At 34.8% G+C, this 16,636-nt stretch overlaps 1 protein-coding gene across 17 annotated transcripts in view; it reads left to right on the top strand.

The window, feature by feature from the left end:
* Positions 1–5,355: 5,355 nt before the first annotated feature.
* Shal (Potassium voltage-gated channel protein Shal) overlaps positions 5,356–16,636 on the top strand; it is a 78,261-nt gene continuing 66,980 nt past the window's right edge. For 5 of the 17 annotated variants that reach the window (XR_012411919.1, XR_012411918.1, XM_073978976.1 and 2 more), the window contains exons 1-2: positions 5,402–5,461; positions 5,545–6,236. The gene's annotated coding sequence lies outside the window, so the exon portion shown is untranslated. Of the gene's footprint in view, positions 6,241–16,636 lie in introns of all 17 variants that reach the window. The other 12 variants (XR_012411916.1, XR_012411915.1, XM_073978981.1 and 9 more) reach the window with 8 other exon arrangements.

Below are 16,636 nucleotides of genomic sequence, written 5' to 3'. Positions count from 1 at the left end.
TTATTGACAAAGTTTGCTGAATTTGCTTTTTTTAAAGAAAATTTACCGAATTAACTTAAACTATATAAAAAGTTTGGTAAACTGAATTTTTCAGTAAGAAAGGGTGGCTGAATTGATTTTTTCTACAGAAAAAGTTTGCTGACAAGGCAGTTTCTATCGAAAAATTTAGGTGAATTGTCTGTTTTTATAGAAAAATTTCCCTGAATTGACTTTTTCGATACAAAAATATTGATGAATTGTCCCTTTCTATAGGAAAAGTTTGCTGAATTAACATCCTCTATAAAAAAGATTGCTGAATTGACCAGGACCATCGCTGAATCGACTTTTTCTATAGAACATTTTGCAGAATTGTCTCTTTCCATAGGAAAAATTTGCTGAATTAAGCTTCTCATTGAAAATGTTTGCTGAATTAATTCATAGAAAAATTTTGCTGAATTGTCTATTTCTATAGAAAAATTTTGCTGAATTGGTTTTTCTATAGAAAAAGTTTGCTGAGTTGACAGTTTCTAAAGAATAATATGCTGAATTGCCTTTTTCTATACAAAAAGTTTATTAAATTGTCTCTTTCTATAGAAAAAGATTGCTGAATTGACATCCTCTATAGAAAAGATTGCTGAATATACCTGGATCATCGCTGAATTGATTTTTCTACAGAAAAAGTTTGCAGAATATTCTCTTTCTTTCTCTTCTCCATAAAATTGTCTGTTTCTATAGGAAAAGTTTGCTGAATTTACCTGGACCATAGCTGAATTGAAATGTTTCCTGAATTGACTTTCACCATAGAAAAAGTTTGCTGAATCGTCTATTTCTATAGAAAAAGTTTGCTGAATTGACTTTTTCTATAAAAAGTTCGCTAAGTTGACTTTTCTATAGAAGAAGCTTTGATGAATTGACTTTTTCTATAGGCAAAGTTGGCTGAATTGACTTTTTCTATAAAAAAAGTTTTCTGAAGTGACTTTCTCTATAGAAAAAGTTTGCTAAATTGACTTTCTGTATAGAAAAAGTTTGCAGAATATTCTCTTTCTATAGGAAAAATTTGCTGAATTGAGCTTCTCAATAGAAAATGTTTGCTGAATTGACTTTCTACATAGAAAATGTTTGCTGCGTTGTCTATTTCTATAGAAAAAAGTTGCTGAATTGGTTTTTCTATAAAACAAGTTTGCTGAATTGACCGTTATTATAGAAAAACTTTGCTGAGTTGCCTTTTTCTATACAAAAGGTCCATAAAATTGTCTCTTTCTATAGGAAAAGTTTGCTGAATTTACCTGGGTCATCGCTGAATTGATTTTTCTATAGAAAAAGTTTGCAGAATATTCTCTTTCTATAGGAAAAAATTTCTGAATTGAGCTCTTCAATAGAAAATGTTTGCTGAATTGACTTTCTACATTGAAAACGTTTGCTGAATTGTCTATTTCTATAGCAAAAAGTTGATGAATTGGTTTTTCTATAGAAAAAGTTTGGTTAATTGACCGTTATTATAGAAAAACTTTGCTGAATTGCATTTTTCTATACAAAAAGTTTATTAAATTGTCTCTTTCTATAGGAAAAGTTTGCTAAATTGACGAGGACCATCGCCGGATTGACTTTTTCTATAGAAAAAGTTTGCAGAATATTATATTTCTATAGGAAAAAATTTTATGAATTGAGCTTCTCAATAGAAAATCTTCGCTGAATTGACTTCCTCTATGGGAAAGGGTTGCTGGATTGACCAGAACCATCGCTGGTTTGACATTTTCTATAGAAAAATTTTCTCTTTCTATAGAAAAAGTTTGCTGAATTAGATTTCCTATAGAAAAAGTTTGCTGAATTGACTTTTTCTATAGAAAAACTTGCAGACTTGATTTTTAATAGACTAAAATATATGAATTTTTTTTTCTATAGATAAAGTTCGCTAAATTGACTTTTTCTATAGAAACATTTTGCTGAATTGAAATTTTATTGTAGAAAAAATTTGCTGGATTGACTTTTTCTCTAAAAAAGCTGAATAGTCTCTTTCTATGGAAAAATGTTGCTGAATTCTCATTCCTCTATAGAAAAACATTGCTGAATTCTACAGGACCATCCTATAGTAACAGTTCTCTAAGTGTATCTTTTCCACAGGAAAAAAATTCACTGAACTGTTTTTCTCTTTACAAAAAGTTAGCTGAATTGACTTTTTCTAAAGAAAGAGTTTGCTGATATATTTTTTTTCTTTAGAAAAAGTTTGCTGAATTGACTTTATCTGTAGAGAAGTTTGCTGAATTTACTTTTTAATAGACAAAAATTGCTGAATTGGCGTTTTCTATTGATGAAATATGCTGATTTTTTCAGAAGAAGAAGTTTTCTGAATTTTTCCATAGAAATTTTGCTGTATAAAATTTGATGAATTGAATTTTTCTATAGAAAAATGGCTCAATTGACTTGAAGTTTGCTGAATTGATTTTTTAATAGACAAAAATGGCTGAGTTGGCCTTTTCTATAGATAAAGTTTGCTGAATCGTCTTTTTCTGTAGAAGAAGTTTGTTGATTTTTTCCATAGAAATTTTGCTGGATTACTTTTTTTTTTATAAAAAGTTTGACGAATTGAATTTTTCCATAGAAAAAGTTTGCCGAATTGACTTTTTCTGTAGAAAAAGTTTGCTGAATTGTCTATTTCTATAGAACAAGTTTGCTAAATTGACTTTCTCTATAGAAAAAAGTTTGCTGAATTGACTTTCTCCACAGAAATGTTTGCTGAATTGACTTTCACCATAGAAAAAGTTTGCTGAATTGACTTTTTCTATAAAAAGTCTGCTGAATTGACTTTTTCTGTAGAAAAAGTTTGCTGAATTGTCTATTTCTATAGAGCAAGTTTGCTAAATTGACTTCCTCTATAGAAAGAAGTTTGCTGAATTGACTTTCTCCACAGAAATGTTTGCTGAATTGAATTTCAAAATAGAAAAAGTTTGTTGAGTTGTGTATTTCTATAGAAAAAGTTTGTTAAATTGACTTTCACCACAGAAAAAGTTTGCTGAATTGACTTTTTCTATTAAAAGTCTGCTGAATTGACTTTTTCTATAGAAAAAGTTTGCTGAATTGTCTATTTCTATAGAGCAAGTTTGCTAAATTGACTTCCTCTATAGAAAAAAGTTTGCTGAATTGACTTTCTCCACAGAAATGTTTGCCTCTTATTAGAAAATGTATGCTCAATTGACTTTCTCCATAGAAAATGTTTGCTGAGTTGACTTTTTCCATAGAAAAAACTTAGCTGAATTGTCTATTTCTCTAGAAACATTTTGCTGAATTAATTTTTCTATCGATAAAGTTTGCTGGGTTGACTTCTTTTATAGAAGAAGCTTTGATGAATTGACTTTTTCTATAGAAAAAGTTTGCTGAATTGTCTCTTTCTATAGAAAAAGTTTTCTGAATTGACCTTCTTTATAGAAAACGGTTGCGGAATTGACCTGGACCATCGCTGAATTGACTTTTTCTACTGAAAAAGTTTTCTGAATTGTCTCTTTCTATAGGACAAATTTGCTCAATTGACTTTCTCCATAGAAATTGTTTTTTGAATTGACTTTTTCTTTAGAAAAAGTTTGCCGAATTGTCTCTTTCTATAAGAAAAATTTGCTGAATTGAGCTTCATATTAGAAAATGTTTGCTGAATTGGCTTTTCTATAGAAGAAGTTTGCTGAATTGATTTTTCTATAGAAAAAGTTTGCTGAATTGTCTCTTTCTAAAGAAAAAGTTTGCTGAATTGACTTCCTCTACAGAAGAGATTGCTCAATTGATCAGGAATTGTCTCTTTCTATAGAAAAAAGTTGCTGAATTGTGCTTCTCATTAGAAAATGTTTGCTGAATTGGTTTTATCCATAGAAAAAGTTTGCTGAGTTGTCTATTTCTACAGAAAAAGTTTGCGGAATATATTGAGCTTCTTATTAGAAAATGTATGACTTTTTCTATAGAAAATGTTTGCTGAAATGACTTTCCTGAGTTGCCTATTTCTATAGAAAATTTTTGCAGAATTGGTTTTTCCATAGAAAACATTTGCTGAATTGGTTTTTCTATAGAAAACATTTGCTAAATTGACTATTTCTATAGAAAAAGTTTGCTGAATTGATTTTGCTATAGAAAAAGTTTGCTAGATTCATTTCCTGTATAGAAACAGGTTCCTGAAATGACCAGGACCTTCGCTGAATTTACTTTTTCTATAGAAAAGGTTTGCAGAGTTGCCTTTTTCTATAGGAAATATTTGCTGAATTCTGCAGAATTGACTTCTTTTACATAAAAGGGTTGCTGAATTGACCAGGACCATTGCAAGTTTGATTTTTTCTATAGTAAAAGTTTGCTGAATTGTCTTTTTCTATAGAGACATTTTGCTGAATTGGTTTTTCTATAGAAAAAATTGCTGACTTCATTTTTTAATAGACAAAAATAGATTAATTGACTTTTTCTACAGAAGAACTTTGCTGAATTTGCTTTTTTCAATAAAAAATGTGCTGAATTGACTTTTCTTTATAAAACGTTGGAGGAATTGAGTTTCTCCATAAAAAGGATGGCTGAATTAATTTTTTCTATAGAAAAAGTTTGCTGAATTGAGTTTTTCTTAAGAAAAAATTTGTTGAATTGACTTTTTCTATAGAAAATTTTGCCGAATTGAATTTTTAAAGACAAAAATAAATGAATTTCTATAAAAAAGTTTGCCGAATTGAGTTTTTCTATATAAAAAGTTTGTTGAATTAAGCTTCTCCTTAGAAAATATTTGCTGAATTGACTTTCTCCATAGAAAACGTTTGCTGGATTGACTTTCTCTATATAATTTTGCTGAATTTGCTTTTTCTATAAAAAAAAAAGTTTGCTGAATTGTCTCTTTCTATAGAAGCATTTTGTTGAATTATTTTTTCTATAGAAAAAGTTTGCTGAATTGGCCTTTTCTGGAGGAGAAGTTTGCTGAATTTGTTTTTTCTATAGAAAATTTGCTGAATTGATTTATTTTTTTATAAGAAATTTGATGAATTGAATTTTTTCATTGAAAAGTTTGTCTGAATTGCCTTTTTCTATAGAAAAAGTTTGCTGAATTGAATTTTTCGACAGAAATAATTAGCTGAATTGGATTATTCTATAGCAAAAGTTTGCTAAATTGCATTTTTCTATAGAAAAATTTCGCTGAATTTTTTTTTTTCTATAGAGGATGTTCGTTTAATTTTGTTTTTCTACAGAAGACCTTTGCTGAATTCTGATTTTTTATAGAACAATAACAAATTTTTCTCAATAAGTTTTAATAATTTAATTTATATGAAAAATATAAATATCATACCATTTTTTCCAACTCTGTCATGGACATGCCTCGTTAAAGCTCTTTTGTCCCCCCTCAAAGCTTTTACCCAATGCCTGTGTACTTGTGCAGCATTGGGCTGAGCAAAGAGCTATGGCATCTTAACTCAGTGTCCGTGTGACATATACTCGAACGATTTGTGGTGGAAAAATTGCGGAAAAACGAACGGCACAAAATTGACAAATACATTTTTTGCACACACACAAAAAATAAGGAGGAGAAGAAAGAAATTTAATTAAATTTTTCTGCAGAAAATAAAAGAAATGTGAATATCATATAAAGATGTGTATATGCATATAAGTAATACTCAGTGGAATGTGAAATTGGAAAGAAAAAAATGGACAGAAATTAAGGAAAGCAAAGAAAATTGCATAAAAAGTAAAAAAAAACGTAGCAAAGATAGAAAAAAACGGGTATAAAAGGAAGAGCAGCAGTGTGCAAATCTCCAATGAAAATTCTAACGAAAATATGAAGAAATTTGAAATTAAAGCAATGAATTTTCAACGAAAAAAGAAAATTTGATAACAGCAACCAATCGAAGTAAAAAAAACGCAAAGAAAAAAAGAGTGGCAGAACACCACTTTAAATACTTCAACACCATTAGAACAACAACTACAACACACAGCCACCTAGCCACCACCATCATCATCTCCCAAAGCATAACAAGCAAATCGCCCAACACCCCCTGAATACAAAAAACAGGGCCATAGAAAACAAAACGCCTACAACAACAACAGCCAACAAACAACAAGATAAGAAACACACAAAAAAATACAAAGAACACAAAAAAAAAAACTTGCTGCTGCTGCTCAAGTGTTTGTGGAAAAAAAGAAAAATTAAAACAGCAACAACACCAACATCAGCAAACATAATAACTGCAACATCATCATTATCAACTGATAACAACAACAGCAACAACAATATCAGCAAGGATAAGAATTATGTAGGTATATACAAGTAGTGTAAACACATGATTTACAGGGCAACCTTTATCAAGGTGGCTGGACATTGGGTCTGCCTCTGTTGGGAGATAAAAAATTTCCACCCGTTTTATTGGTAGAAATTTATTTTTAAGATTCTGGTAGTGACGTTAATTGTATTATCCAATAGAAAATTGATTATGGAGTGGTTGCTTCCTTCTATGAACCTCAACCAATAACCCCGGGACAGATCAAACCAAATAGGCATCAAATAAAGATCAAATCAGGTATTGTCGAAATACACACCGATCTATTAGTTCAGGGTCGATATGCATTTCAACAACACCAAATGGTTTCAACCACAAAATGTATGGTTTCTGTAACAATATATATTTTTTCTATTATTATAATGCCTATTTCACTCTCAAAATATAATTCCTGTGGTCATATTTATTCTCTGCATCTACACCTATATGCTAAATCTATGTAGTCCTCAAAGAGTTTTTGTTTCTCAATTTAAAACCCTTTATTGAGACTAAATTGTCTCTATCACTCCACATGACTTTGTTTACAAAGATCTTAATTTGTGTTAGATCTATTTGAATTGAATGATTTCCGCATAAGTTCGTAGCTTGTGAGTTGTGAAAGTTCCCACTGTGTATATAAACAATAAATTAATTATTACAAAAAAATTAACAACAAAACAATAACAAGAAACCCATAAAAATCTAATTTTTATTTAAAAACGAAACCAAAAGAAGAACATTCTTTCATTTTAGAAATCCATTAAAAACCGAACCAAAACAGTTTTTGCCAAACAAATAATAGCCGACAAAAACATCATTTAAATTTTTGTTTTCATTAATAGACCATAGACATTAGCAAATTGTTGGCAATAAAAAATCTGCCGTAATAATTTCCATATTACTCATGGGCGCTACTTATGCAGGCGTAGCATGAAACCCAACGGAAATTGTCCTCAAAGCAAAAAGTAAGAAAAATTAAACGACTCACGTGTCGATAGAGAGAAAATAAGCAGACAACAATAAGCAAAGCTTTAGTTCGCCGGTACACCGCGAGCCAACATCACAATTTTCAGGTGCCCTTCATCACAATTTTCAGAGGCGTCGAGATGACTACAATTCTTGAGAAGGCTAACATGGCGCGGCGAAGACAGACCAGCCAGCTCCGCACAATGGTTCAAGAATTGATTTTCCTGGCCAAACCCCCAATTTGTTGTCGTCACCGATGGTTTATTATACCCTCAGACTTTAGGATAGAAAAGGTATAGACACTTTGATACGACCAAAAATGTATCTCATCGAAATACCGGTTTTAGACCCCAAGTATGTTTGGACGAAATTCGTTTCAGACAATTTGGAGTCGATTTAGCCATGTCCGTCAATCTGTCTGTCCGCCTGGCTGGTGCGCACGATAACTCTCGAACGGATCAACCGACTCGAACCAAATTTTTTGGTATCGTAATATTTTGTCCAAACTTAGAATAATTTCAAAGATGGACCATATCGGTCCACTCCTTCTGGTACGCCCCCACAAAATTTCAAAACTTTTCTGTAAAATGGTGCGAACGATAACTCTTGAAGGGAGCAATTGATTTGGTCCAAACTTTGCACATCGTACTCTTCCTTCCAGATATAGGTCGGGTTCGAATATGGACTATATCGGTCCAATCCTTTGGGTACCTACCACACAAAATTCGTATCAAGTAAAGTTTAAGAGCTCTTCTCGGATTATTTTGAATTGTTTATACCCTCAGCATTTATGCTAACGAGGTTATATACACTTTCAGACAAAATGTGCCTCATCGGAATAATGGTTTTAGACCCCAAGTATGTTTGGACGAAATCCGTTTCACACAATTTGGAGTTGATTTAGCCATGTCCGTCTGTCTGACTGGCTGGCTGGAGTGCACGATAACTCTCGAACGGATCAACCGATTCGGTCCAAAATTTGGCTTTCGTAATATTTTGGCGAAAAACTTAGTTTAAGTTCGAAGATGGGTTATATCGTTTCACTCCTACCGGTAGCTCCCCCACAAAAGTTCGAAAATGTTCTGCAAATTTGTGCGCATGATAACTCTTGAAGCGAGTAACCGATGTGGTCCATACTTTGCACATCGTGAAGTTTCCATCAGACTTAGATGAAGTTTTTTAATATGGACTCAACCGGTCCTCTCCTTTGGGTACCTCCCACACAAAATATCAGAAAAGTTCAGTTTAGGACATACTCTCGAATCGCTTTGATTTTTGTTGTAACAACTTGTATTCACTGCTCACCATATGACGGTACAAGTTTCATTAGGATCAAGTTCATACTTCCTGGCAAAATAGCCTGAAAGCTGCAAAAAAAACCTATGACACCGTGGGTAGTGGTTGGAGCGAACGGATCTGCCGATTCGGTCAAGAATTTGGCCTTCGTAATATTTTGTTCAAACTTAGTTTAAGTTCGAAGATAAGCCATATCGGTCCACTCCTTCGGGTACCTCCCACACAAAAGTTTAAAAATGTTCGGAAAGTTTGTGCGCGAGATAGCTATTGAAGGGAGTAACCGATTTGATACATAATTTGCAGATCGTTTAATTTCCATCAGGCTTAGATGAAGTTTTAATATGGACTCCTTCGGGTACTTCCCACACAAAATTTCGGAAAAGTTCAGTTTAGGACCTGCTCTCGAATCGCTTTGATTTTTGTTGTAACAACTTGTTTTCACTGCCCCCCATACGACGGTACAAGTTTCATCAGGGGAAAGTTCATACTTCCTGACAAAATAGCCTGAAAATTGCAAAAAAAACCCTATGACACCGTGTGTAGTGGTTGGAGCGCAAGATAACTCTCGAACGGATCTGTCGATTCTGTCCAAAATTTGGTCTTCGTAATATTTTGAAGGGAGTGACCGATTTAGTCCATACTTTACACATCCTAATATATCTACAAGATATAGATCGGTTTCGAATATGGACTATATTGTCTACTCCTTCGGGTACCTCCCACACAAAATTTCGGATATGTTTACTCTAAGACCTGCTCTCCAATCACTTCGATTTTTGTTGAAGTTGATTTGCTGCCTCCATTACGAGGGTAAAGGCTTCCTCAGGGGCAACTCCATAATTTTAGAAAAAAAAACAGACCGAGGTGTGTAAAACCCCTATGGCACCATATGTAGTGGCTGTAGAACACGATAACTCTCGAACTGTTTAAACGTGCTCTCGAATCACTTCCATGTTTGTTGAAGCAACTTGCATTCGCTGCCTCCATTACGAGGGTAAAAACTTTCTCAGGGGAAAATCCATTCTTTTAGAAAAAACAGACCGAGAGGTCTAAAAAAACCCCAATGACACCATATGTAGTGGCTATAGAACACGATAACTCTCGAACTGGTTAAACGATTTGGTTCAAAATTTGGCCTTCGTCATATTTTGTCCAAACTTATTTTCCCTTCAAAGATGGGCAATACCGATTCACAAACTTCCGGTACTCCCAATATTTAAAAAAAATTTCGCTAAAATATGCACGATATCTCTTGAACGGGGCTACCAATTTGTTTCAAACTTTGGATGTCATAATATTTTTTCAAAATTGTAGTTTAACTCCTAAAATGTCCTATATCGGTTCTCTTCTTAGGATACCTTCCCCACAAAAGTTCATCGTTTGTGTCTAAGTGCAGTTTAGGGTCTGTTTGAAGATCCATTGAAAATGTATACCGCTGCTATTAGTTGTGGTCCTGTTTACAGCGATATTATGTTTTCCTTCGGCAAGTCCATACTGGTCCAAAAGTTGTACGATGACCCAACTGAAATGACTAGTGGACGCGATATCTATCGAAAAGATATGACTCCCAAAATAATATACTATGTCGGTCCATTCCTTCAAGTACCTCCTCCGCAACACTTTTGAATTTTAGTCCTAATCCACATTTCTATCGGCAAGTTCAAATGCCCAAATTCTGAAAATACCCTAAATACATTCGGTTTGTCCGTAGATGAAGAAGTTTCAATTCACATAGTCTGAGGGTATATCTCTGTCGGCAATGCCGACTAACACTTTTGTACTTGTTTTCAGTAGATTGTCCTTGCGGCTCCCTTTACGACGGTACAATTTTTTCATGCAAAAGTCTATACTTCCTGAGATATTGGCCTAAAAGCTCCAAGAAACCCTGACGGCACCAACCAAAATGGCAAATCCGCAAAATAATTCTCGCAAATAGTTTTTGATTGGTGCAGACTAAACACATCGTATTATTTTATCCAGTCATGTATCAGGTTGGAAATATGGACTATATCGGTCCACTTCATCGGGTACCTCCCATACAAAATTCAGAAAAAGTGAAGTTTAAGAGCTCATCTAGCATCGTTTTGATTCTTTTTTCAGTAGGTTGTTCTAGCGGCCTCATTTACAACGGTACAATTTCTCCGGAGATAATTTCCTAAAAGCTCTAAATCCCTGCCGGCACATACTAAAATGGCTCTTGTGCAAAATAACTCTAAAACTTTTTCAACAATTTCTTCCAAACTTGAGAAGAGAAGTCTCCCTTGTCCCATCTAGGATGATTGTGGAACAATTATTATATTATTATTCTTCCAAACTTAGTTGAACGTGATTTAATAGTTCGAGTGCTTTATGAAGAAGTTTGGTTAATACAAAATCAATACATTTTTTATACGGAATACTTATTGTGTTTGATTTGGCTTAGTTGTCTTTTTTTGTCAGTGGCTGAAGGCGTGTCTCCATCAGCACATCTGACAGATACTTTCTTACATGTTTCTATATGGGATTCCATAGTACACATATTGAAACTAAGGAAACCAAATTAGTTCAAAATATTGAAAGGTGTGGGTGTGGCGTGCTCCTAAAGACGAACATGTTTGACAAATTTTAGAAAAATGCGTCATTTTTGCAAATTTCTGGAGATAGAAATAGCTATTTCTCGAAAACTTTTTTGAACATTTTTAATTTTTTTGAAAAAAAAAAAAATTAAACATTTTTTTTTATTTTATGGTTTGTTTATTGGTGTTTTAGCTTTTTCACATATTGGAACATATGAAAAACTCAAAAACACTCATATTTTGATGCAAAATATGAAAAAAAAAACTCAAAATCTTAACTTAGACCTTAAATTCCTCTGCAACTGCTAGACCGAATTTGACCAGGAAAAAACGATTCTGAACCACTGTGCGCCGGTTTTATTGATGATAACGGGAAAGTTGTAGATCTTTGATAAACTCACTACTCATGTTACCCTTCTCCAAAGGATCTGACAATGTACTAAGCATTGTTTTCGAATACACCGATTTATTCATATACGGTTGTCAACTGTAAAGACATTGACATCCAACAGATGACAGACAAAAAAGTTTTTTGTCAGGGTACTGCTTTTTCCATTTTTGCAGAGACGGAAAATCTTCATATACCCTTAGGTTTTAGGCTAACGCGCGTATATACACTTTAAGTTAAATTCGGCCAGTCCGAACTTTTTATACCCTCAGCCATGAAATATTTTGAAATCAACGGAAATGGGAACTTCAAACTAAGTACCTTAAAATACCTAAAAGTGGGAACATGGTCCTATGTTGACTTATTTTTTGATGGCCACTGGAAACTTCAAATGTAAAAATACGGTCAAAAAATGTAGCTAAAATCCTCAAAATACAAAGAATCGAGAAATACCGTTGTGTGGGGGGCTATATCTAAACATGGACGCACTTTGATAAATTTTGCTAAATAAGTTCCGTAACTGCAGGGAACCTCAAATGTCAAATTACGGGTATGTAGTTCAGTTCACAAATTTAGCTAAAATCCTTAAAGTACCGAAAGTCAGGAGGTATCATTATATGAGGGCTATACCAAAACATGAACACACCGTTAACATTTTCGGTGCAGTTATTTTGTGACCAACGGTAACCTCAAACGTCAAATTATGGGTAGTTCAGTTCAAAAATGTAGCTAGAATCCTCAAAATACATACACCTAAACATGGACCCACGTTGAAATTTTTTTTGTGAAAAGGTTTCGGAGCTGCAGGAAATTTTAAATGTCGAATTGCTTTCCTTTAACTACGTAAAATCGGGAGGAACCGTTATGTACCAAAATGTGGCCCGATATAGTCCGCATTCGAACTTGACCTGGCTGTGGAATAAAGACGCTCAGGTTTGCACCGTTCTAGCGTTCTAGCAGAATTATTGTGGATGCTAGAGTGATTACAACAGTTGGTCAGAGGGTTTCCAAAGAAAGCTTCTATAGAAAAAATTACGCGCAAAGGAGGCTTCTATAGAATAGAAGGCCTTCAAAGAAGGTTTCTTTAGAATAGAAGGCCCCCCAAAGAAGGAGGACCCCAAAAAAGAAAGCCTCCAAATGAGGTTTGTATGTGCAAGAATGTCTCCAAAGAGGCTTCTGTAGAACACAAGGCTTCCAAAGTAGACTTCTATAGAAAATAAGGCCTCCAAAGAAGGTTTCTAAAGAATAAAAGGCCTAGAAAAGAGGCATCCATATGAAAAAAGGTATCCAAAGGAGCTTTCTATAGAATGAAAGGACTGCCAAGGAGGCTTCTATGGAATAGAATGCCTGGATAGGAGGCTTTCACAGAAAATAGGGCTTAGAAGGGAGGTTTCTATAGAATATAAAGCCTCCAAAGAAACTTCTACTGAAAAGAAGGCCTCTAATATAGTCTTCTGTAGAACGAAAGGTCTCCAAAAGAGGCTTCTATAGGAATGAAGGCCTCCAAAGGAGGCTTCGATGGAATAAATGCATCAAGAAAAAGACGCTTCTTCTATAAAGGAGAAGTCTCTTCTTCTATAAAGAAGCCATCCAAAAGAGGCTTCCATGGAATAAATGCCTTAAAAGAAGACTCTTCATCTATAAAATGGAAGATATCTTAAGAAGGCTTCCAAAGAAGGCTTTTATAAAATAGAAGGCCTCCAAAGGAAGCTTCTATATGTAAGAAGGTCTCAAAAGACGGATTCCATAGTACAGAAGGTCTTCAAAGTAGGCTTCTTTAGAAAAGTAGACCTCCAAAGAAGGTTTATAAAGAATAGATAACCTCGAAAGGAGATATGAAAGAAGGTCTCCAGAGGAGGTTTCTATAGAAAAGAAGACCTCCAAAGAAAGCTTCTATAGAAGATAAGGCCTAGAAGGGAACTCTTTATAGAACAGAAGAATATAAGGCTTCCAAATAGGCTTCTATTCAAACGAAGACCTCAAATATAGGCTTCTATAACACGAAATTCCCCCAAAAGAGGCTTCTATAAAAAGAACGCCTCCAAAGGAGGCTTCTATGGAACTAAATGCCTCAAGAAAAGGCTTCTATAGTACAGAAGACTTCCAAAGAAGGCTACTATAGAATAGAAGGCCTACAAAGACGGCTATAGAATAGAAGGTCTCCAATGAGGGAGAGAGAGAAGGCTTCCAAAGGAAGCTTCTATAAAAAGAAATCCTCCAAAGGGGGCTTGTATATATCCAAAGGAGGCTCCAAAGAAGACTTTTATTATCTGAAAAAGGCCTCCAAAGGAGGTTTCTATGTTCAATAAGGTCTCCAAAGGAAACTTCTACTGAACGGAAGGCTTCCAAAGTAGACTTATATAGAAAATAAGTCCTCCAAAGAAGGTTTCTAAAGAATAAAAGGCCTCGAAAGGAGGCCTCCACATGAAAGAAGGTGTTCAAAATAGCTTACTATAGAATGAAAGGTCTGCCAAGGAAGAATCTATGGAATAGAATGTCACCAAAGGAGACTTTTATAGAATTTTTTTTATGCCTCCAAAGGATGCTTTTATAGAAAAGAAGGTATCTAAAGGAGGCTTCTATAGAAAAGAAGGTATTCAAGGAGGTTTCTAAAAAAAAGAAAACATCCCAAGGAAGCGTCTATAGAAGATAAGGCCTAGGAGGGACCTTTTTGTAGAAGACCTCCAAGATGCTTCTATTGTAAAGAATGCCTAAAAGGAGGCTTCTATAGAGTAAATGGCCTCCAAAAAAGGCTTCTTTAGAATAGAAGGCTTCAAAAGAAGGCTTGTATGGAAAAGAAGGCCTCAAAAACATGCTTCTATAAAAGATAAGGCCTAGAATAGAAAGACTCCAAAGGAGGGTTCTATAGGAAAGAAGGCCTCCAAATAGGCTTCTAATATAGAAGGCCTAATAGAAGGCCTTCAAAGAATGCTTTAATGGAAAAAACGCCTCCAAGGGACGCTTCTATAGAAAAGAAGGCCCGCGATGCGGGCTTATATAGAATAGTACGCCTTCTTAGGAGGTTTCTCTGGAATAAAGGCCCCTAAAGGAGGAATTTATGGAGTAGAATGCCTCCAAAAGATGCTAATATGGAATAGAAGGCCTCTAAAGGAGCCACCTATGGCCCCTAACGTTCTAAGATACGATCTAAGATAATAGAATAAAACCTCTAAAAACCCTGGCAGTACCGACTAAAATGACCGAGGAGCACCATTACTTCAAATTGTGCGTCCGTTTCTTTCAAAAGTACATAAAATTCCACGCAGATCTATATCAGACAACTCTCCCACAAAAGTTCAATATTAGTTGTATAAGCGCTGTTTAAAGTCTGTTCGAGAACAGTGGTCCTGTTTACAGCGCTACAATGATTTGCGTGGGCAAGTTCATGCTTCCTGACAGAAAACTCAAAAAATCGTTCTATGATGGCCAACAATCGAAAATATTAACTGACGTTCATTGGCCCAACCTTTCCACATCGTAATATTTCTCTCAAACATAGATGAACTCTACTGGACAACTCTCTTCTGTAGCTCCCTCACAAAAGATATAAACTTTGGTGGATTTAAAGCAGAGTACGTAAGAATAATTTGTGAAACATTTCCAATGGTTTCGTTTCGTATTTTCCATAGGAACAATACAAAACGAAACATAACCCACGTTTACCGAACTCGCTGTTAAGTTTCGTTTTGTTTACATTCGTGAGTGCGAACAAAACGAATAGCGAAAAGTTCTCAATTCCACAACAACAAATAGAAAACGAAAAATTTGAAAACATATGAACGATTCAATGAATGATTTGTTTGGTGGTGGTGATAGGGTTGTTAAACAATCAAATGTGTGTGTGTGTATGATCACTTCGCACAGCAAATGTTTGCCAAAAATTATTTTTGTTTCGGTGGTGAATGAAACAACTCGACAAAGCATAGCCGAAGTACATTTCAGTAATGGTACGGTTTTCGTATTTTTGCATTGAAAAGTTTGTGATTTTGTTTTGAGAGCGAAACGATTGAGAGAAACTGAAAAATTTTTGACTTTGTGTGAATGGTACGGGAATCGTTTTGTTTGTTTGCGTTCATTGAGTTCGAGGATTGCTTGGGCATTTTCATCGACTGTAGTTTTGTCGTGGTCAAGACCATGACCCAAAACTTCTTGTATCTCGCAAGAAGCTCGTTCCATATTAACAATTTGTTAGTTTGGCTTTATAAGAAGACTCCCTGTTTGACTTTAAATTGTTTGTGGTCTTTGGGTCTTCTATATGGGCAACATGGCCTTGGTCATGTCGGTAAAGACTCCTGGCCTTTCTCTCGCTTACTTTGTAGAGTTCTATGTAGCCTCCATTCGGAATTCTGCTTGGTGCTAAGGGTGCGTATGAGTAGCGACACTACTTATACGCTAACAAGTTCATGTATCGTAAATTAGACCAAACATTTGATTTAGATTTGATTTGATCGCCTATAGCTTTCAGATGATGTATAGGTTCGTTTGCAGCTCGCCTATAAAAACTTATTGACGTTTGTCTATAACAAAACACACTTGCTTCTGTTCAGCATGGTGGGATGTGGCCTTTAACTGGATAAAAGCACAAAAATGTTGACATTGAGTAAAGGAATGGGCCGATATAGACTTTATTGGAACTGAATCTAATTTTGGAAGTCAAGAATTTTGATTGTTACTTTGCCAACCAGCCAGACTTGCCCACAAAATCAATTAAATCGTCCGGCTTTCAATATGCCAGACTGGCAGGGGTGCTTACCATTGCACCATGGTGGCAACAAGTCAGTCATTTTACCATAGTGAATTTGGGGGGACCTGCGATATTATGAAGTATGATGTTCTACGCTCCGTCAGCTATAGTACTAACGTTATATTCTTTCAGAGATCAATTTGACAGCTCACTGAAGCGCCTCTTAATACATATTTTCATGGTTTAGAGAAGTCAGGCGTTTAGAGATTATGATCTCGTGCGGCTTGTTCAGGGAGACAATGATAGTAAGCTACTTCATGTATTAGATCAGGTGACACTGGTGGATATTGCACTAACTCCTCACCCTCGTGGGTCCTTATTTTAGATATTGGACAAAAAGCCCTGTGTCGGATTAATAGTGGACTGCGAATAATAATAGACTACGACCAATGGTCGACTACGAATAATAGTTGACTCCGTCTTTCGAAAGTCGATTAAGAGTAATCGA

This window comes from Musca autumnalis, unplaced genomic scaffold (genome assembly GCF_047663935.1).
Source record: "Musca autumnalis isolate F117 unplaced genomic scaffold, ASM4766393v1 scaffold_3, whole genome shotgun sequence".
NCBI lineage: Eukaryota > Metazoa > Arthropoda > Insecta > Diptera > Muscidae > Musca > Musca autumnalis.
This window is presented reverse-complemented; position numbering and strand designations above follow the sequence as displayed.